This window comes from Nannospalax galili, unplaced genomic scaffold (genome assembly GCF_000622305.1).
Source record: "Nannospalax galili isolate Female #2095 unplaced genomic scaffold, S.galili_v1.0 scaffold1183, whole genome shotgun sequence".
NCBI lineage: Eukaryota > Metazoa > Chordata > Mammalia > Rodentia > Spalacidae > Nannospalax > Nannospalax galili.
Genome location: NW_008350356.1, coordinates 536,796 through 542,519, shown reverse-complemented (window position 1 = coordinate 542,519; position 5,724 = coordinate 536,796). Strand labels below are relative to the sequence as shown.

Here is a 5,724-nt window from a genome sequence, read left to right as displayed (position 1 = left end):
GATCCAACAGCCTCTTCTGTCTTCTGCAGGCACTGCATGACATGGGTGTACTTACCTACATGCAGGCAATACATGCATACATATAAAATAAAAAATTTTTATATATAGCTGTTTGGTTATTTGGTTACTATTGTCCTTGACTTCAACCACAGGAGACAATCTTGGTTATCATTCCATGAGAATCACTTCTCTGCACCAAGACTCCCCAAATCTGCATGGTTTTCCAGATTCTTTTCACTCTTTCAGTCTGAACTCAGTTCGTTTTAACAACACTTAAGGAATGTTAACAAAACAGCAGAAACTGAGCTAAATGCAAAAGTTCAAAGAAGAGTAATAGCATTCAGGCTGTGGACTGGCCTACAGAGCAAGGCAGGCACAGCTAAGGGCAATGCAGTGTGGGGAGTGCACAGGCTCAGGGCAGTGCTACTTCAGTGCTGAGCTTCAGGAGCCGAGAAGGAAGGGCGCAGCGGTAGGGAATGGAAGACAGGAGGCCGGACCGTGGACAAAGGAACGATTATTCTGCCTCGTGAGAGGGAACACTTCAGCAAGGAGGAGACAGTTGATCTATATGTAGATCTACTTTACCAATGTGTGGGCAAAGACTGGTTTAAGGAACCAAAATAACAGCAATTCATAAGACGGCAGGAGAGGCAAAGTGAGAGAAGAGAAAAATGGTTCATCTTTGATAGGCTGACTCAAGAATTTAGTTTTAAAATTAGGGAGGTCATATTAAAAACTTTACAAAGGTTTTAATTGTTAAAGGGTCGATGGCAATACTTGGGCCTAGAGAGGAATCAATGCTGCCCTCATTGGCTCTTCAAGGGTTAAAATGGGATTTTACAAGGGAGAGGAGGGAGAGGAGCAGTGACAGTGACAAGGCTATGGAAATGCGGAGGACGTTGGGACCTAGTCAAGCATGAGCAGCCATCCTCCTCTTGGAAGATCTGAAGAGACCAGCTAAATGGGGTGCTCAGACAGGCACAGATTCATGCCTCCAGTGGAAGCACCTTATACCTACATCTGAAGGATACGTGTCCCTGAGGAGCGAAGTGTCAACCTCGCCGTCTGATTTTATATTTTCAGTTTTTCTCCAGAGTCGCGCTAAGCGGTACCTTGTCGCCGGCTGTCTATTTTTGTTGTTTCTGTTGTTTGTCTGCCTCATTGTGATTTTAGAATACCCCAAAATGGGACAACAACTAACCACCCCCCTGAGTTTAACTCTAGATCACTGGAGAGAAGTTAAGAGCCGAGCTCACAATCAATCTGTGGAAATCAAGAAGCACCAATGGATAACCTTTTGTTCCTCCGAGTGGCCCACGTTTAATGTCGGTTGGCCTCGGGATGGGACTTTTGATTCTGATGTTATTTTGCAGGTTAAAGCTAAGATCTTCTCTCCCTCCCTATCACCCCCCTCCGCAGGCTGCTGCGGCGGTTCCAGATGACGTCCAAGCAGAGGGACCGGAGGTCGCTCCCTCTCCCATTGCGGGTCGACTCAGAGAGAGGAGAGGACAGGGAGATTCCTCACACATCCTGCCCCTCCGACTCGCAGGAGGGGAAGGAAACCAGTTTCAGTATTGGCCCTTCTCCGCTTCAGACCTGTATAACTGGAAAACTCATAACCCGTCCTTTTCCCAAGACCCGCAGGCCCTAACGGCCCTGATAGAGTCTATTCTCCTTACCCACCAACCCACGTGGGACGATTGCCAACAGCTCCTGCAGGTCCTCCTAACTACGGAGGAAAAGCAGAGAGTCATTCTGGAAGCCCGAAAGCATGTCCCGGGGGCAGACGGGAAACCAACCCAACTGCCAAATGAGATCGAGGCTGCCTTTCCCCTCACCAGACCTGCTTGGGATTTCAACAAGGCTGAAGGTAGGGAACACCTACGTCTTTATCGCCAGGTGCTTGTAGTGGGCCTCCAAGGGGCAGGGAGATGCCCCACCAATTTGGCCAAGGTAAGGTCAGTGACACAGGGAGCAGACGAGCCGCCCACTGTGTTTCTAGAAAGACTTAAAGAGGCATATCGGAGGTACACTCCCTTTGATCCAGACAGCCCCGATCAGGAAGTAAGTGTTTCCATGTCTTTCATATGGCAATCAGCTCCTGATATTAGGAGTAAACTCCAAAGAATGGAGAATTTACAGGGGCAAGGTCTTAGGGACCTCTTAAGGGAGGCAGAGAGGATCTTTAACAAAAGAGAAACACCAGAGGAGAAAGAAGAAAGACAAAAAAGAGAGGCAGAAGATAGAGAGGCAGTGAGAGATTGAAAGCGAAATAAAGAACTAAGTAGAATCCTGGCAGGGCGTGTCCGACTAGAGAAAGACCAGTGTGCCTATTGCAAGGAAAAAGGACACTGGGTAAAGGACTGTACCAAGAGAAAGAAAAAACAGGGAAGAAAAAGCTGAAATCCTTAATCTCGATTAGGGAGGTCGGGGCCAGGAACCCCCACCTGAGCCCAGGGTAACTCTTTGTGTGGGGGGGATCCAGTCACCTTCATGGTAGACACTGGGGCACAACATTCCGTTTCACCCAAACGACTGGCCCGCTTAGCAAAAAGACAATATGGGTAGAAGGGGCTACTGGAGCAAAACGTTACCATTGGACTACAGGCTGGAAAGTCCAGCTTGCCTCAGGGACTGTGACTCATACCTTCTTGCATGGACCAGATTGTCCTTACCCCTTGTTAGGAAGAGATCTACTAACCAAGCTTGGAGCACACATTTATTTTGAAGGGAAAGGGGCTAGAATTACAGACTCCACTGGAGCGCCCATACAGGTGCTCACCCTCAAACTAGAAGATGAATATAGACTATATAATGCCCCCTCCTCTATCCAGAAAGACATGGGCAGGTGGCTCTCTAAATTTCCTGAAGCCTGGGCAGAAACTGGAGGAATGGGGCTGGCTATCCATCAGCCGCCCCTAATCATTGAACTGAAGGCCACCGCGAACCCAGTGGCTGTCAAATAATATTCCATGGCAACCGAGGCTCGCCAAGGAATTAGGCCACACATCAAAAGACTATTAGAACAAGGAATATTAATCCCATGTCGGTCGGCCTGGAACACCCCCCTGTTGCCTATCAGCTCTGCCAATGAGAGGTAACCTATTTGGGGTACCGATTGAACGGAGGGCAGAGATGGCTGACACAAGCCCGCCAGGAGACCATCTTGGGCATCCCGACACCTCAAGATCGCAGACAGGTGAGAGAATTTTTGGGGACTGCCGGGTTTTGTCACCTATGGATTCCAGGGTTCGCGGAAATGGCGGCCCCCCTGTACCTCTTAACCAAGACAGATGAACCTTTCATTTGGGAAGACCGCCACCAACAGGCCTTCAATAGCATAAAGAAGGCCCTGTTGGAAGCACCGGCTCTTGGCCTGCCTGATCTAACAAAACCGTTTGAACTGTACGTTGATGAAAAGCTGGGGTATGCGAAGGGGGTCCTGACTCAAAAATTAGGGCCGTGGAGACGCCCCGTGGCTTACCTATCAAAGAAACTAGACCCAGTAGCTGCCAGCTGGCCCCCTTGTCTGAGAATGGTGGCCACCCTAGCTGTCCTGGTCAAAGACGCCTATAAGTTGACTTTGGGTCAGCCCCTATGCGTTCAGGCCCCCCATGCTCTAGAGTCTCTCATCAAACAGCCCCCGGACCGATGGCTCTCAAATGCCCGGATGACTCATTATCAAGCCTTGCTCCTGGACACTGACCGCATCCAGTTCGGACCCTCTGTCGCTCTCAATCCTGCAACCTTGCTGCCCACTGCAGAAGAGCCCGACCCTCGAGATGACCATGACTGCCATCGGGTTCTGGCCGAGGTTTTTGGCACCCGACCAGATCTCAGCAATAAGCCACTGGAGAAGGCAGACTATACCTGGTACACAGACGGGAGCAGTTTCCTCGAAGGGGGTCAGCGCCGAGCAGGGGCGGCAGTCACCTCAGACAGCAAGGTAATATGGGCAGAGCCTTTACCAGAGGGGACATCCGCGCAAAAGGCTGAGCTGGTGGCCCTGACGCAAGCCCTGCGGTTGGCAGAAGGTAAGAAGCTGAATGTATATACTGACAGCTGATACGCCTTCGCTACTGCACACATCCACGGGGAAATTTATAAGAGAAGAGGGCTCCTTACTTCAGGAGGAAAAGAAATAAAAAACAAAGCCGAAATCATAGTGCTCCTAGATGCTCTGTTCCTACCAAAGGAACTCAGTATTATGTATTGCCCGGGACATCAGAAAGGAAGGGACATCAGAAAGGAAACCAGCCAGAAGCAAAAGGAAACCGGCTGGCCGATCAGACAGCCAGGGAGGCTGCCATGAAGAGTCAAGTACTAACCACGAGAATCGTCCCCGAACAAAAGAGAGACGAGGCCATTAGAAGCTATTCCCAGGAAGACAGAGAATTACTTAAGAAAATGGGAGCCCTCAGTGATCCAGAGACTGGGTATTGGGAATATCAGGGAAAGACAGTTCTACCTCAAAAATCAGTAGAAGACCTCCTAGATGAACTTCACAAATGGACCCACCTAGGAGTCTCCAAAATGAAAAAGCTGATCGAGCGGGAAGAAACAATCCATTATCTGCTAAACAAAGATGCCATCCTACAAAGAATTGTTAAGAACTGTAAGGCCTGTGCCCAGGTAAACTGGGGCAAAAATAAAGCTTCAGGAGGGGTCAGACAAAGAGGCCACAGGCCAGGAATTCATTGGGAAGTTGACTTCACCGAGGTCAAACCAGGAATGTATGGCTATAAATATTTGTTAGTTTTCATTGACACTTTTTCAGGATGGCCAGAAGCCTACCCGACCAAGCAAGAAACTGCAAGGGTGGTATCCAAGAAGCTATTAGATGACATCTTTCCCCGATTTGGGATGCCTCAGGTAATAGGGTCAGATAACGGACCAGCCTTCGTCTCCCAGGTAAGTCAGAAGGTGGCCAGGTTACTGGGGATTGATTGGAAATTACATTGTGCTTACAGGCCCCAGAGTTCAGGTCAGGTAGAGCGAATGAATAGAACCATTAAGGAGGCTCTAACTAAATTCTCGCTAGCAACTGGCACTAAAGACTGGGTGACTCTACTGCCCTTGGCATTATACCGGGCCAGGAATACCCCTGGACCTAGTGGATTGACCCCATTTGAAATCTTGTATGGAACCCCCCCACCAGCAGTTTCTTTCCTGGACCCTGATATCTCTAACTTTGTTGATTCACCTCTCTCCATGCTCATCGGCTGTCTGTAGTTCAGACACTAGTCCTCACCAGTCAGTACCAGGCATTGAGAACTCAGGACCCAGATATGTTATGATGAGTGAAAGATTCCACTCATATGTCCAAGAAAAAGGGAGGAATGAAAAACCTAGGCGCCATGAGGCCACCTGATAAGAATGCCTGACAAGAGGTCAAGCATTGAGAAACTAGCTTATCAGAAAAACAGGACGTAGTGGTCAAGCCATCTGCATCTGGCAATCCCCGGGGCTCGATACCAGGAAATCAGGAAATAACATCTGTACCATAAGTCACCCACCCAGAATTTAACAACTTAACTTCCTCATGCTTTATACTCGTTTGAATGGGCCAATAACCATGCTTCTGCTTCTGTACCCCGCTTCTGCTCTATAAAAGTGCCAAAACCCAGCATGGGGGCGTGCAAGTCCTCCAAGGAGACTTTGTGCCCACAGGTACCTGTGTACTAAATAAACCTCTTGCTGTTGCAACCCGAAGGCTGACTTGTC

The 5,724-nt window shown here is 49.0% G+C and overlaps 1 pseudogene; it reads left to right on the top strand.

Annotated features, from left to right (window-relative positions):
- The first annotated feature begins 1,066 nt into the window (after positions 1-1,066).
- On the top strand, positions 1,067-2,966 carry LOC108491530 (annotated as a pseudogene).
- Positions 2,967-5,724: the final 2,758 nt, after the last annotated feature.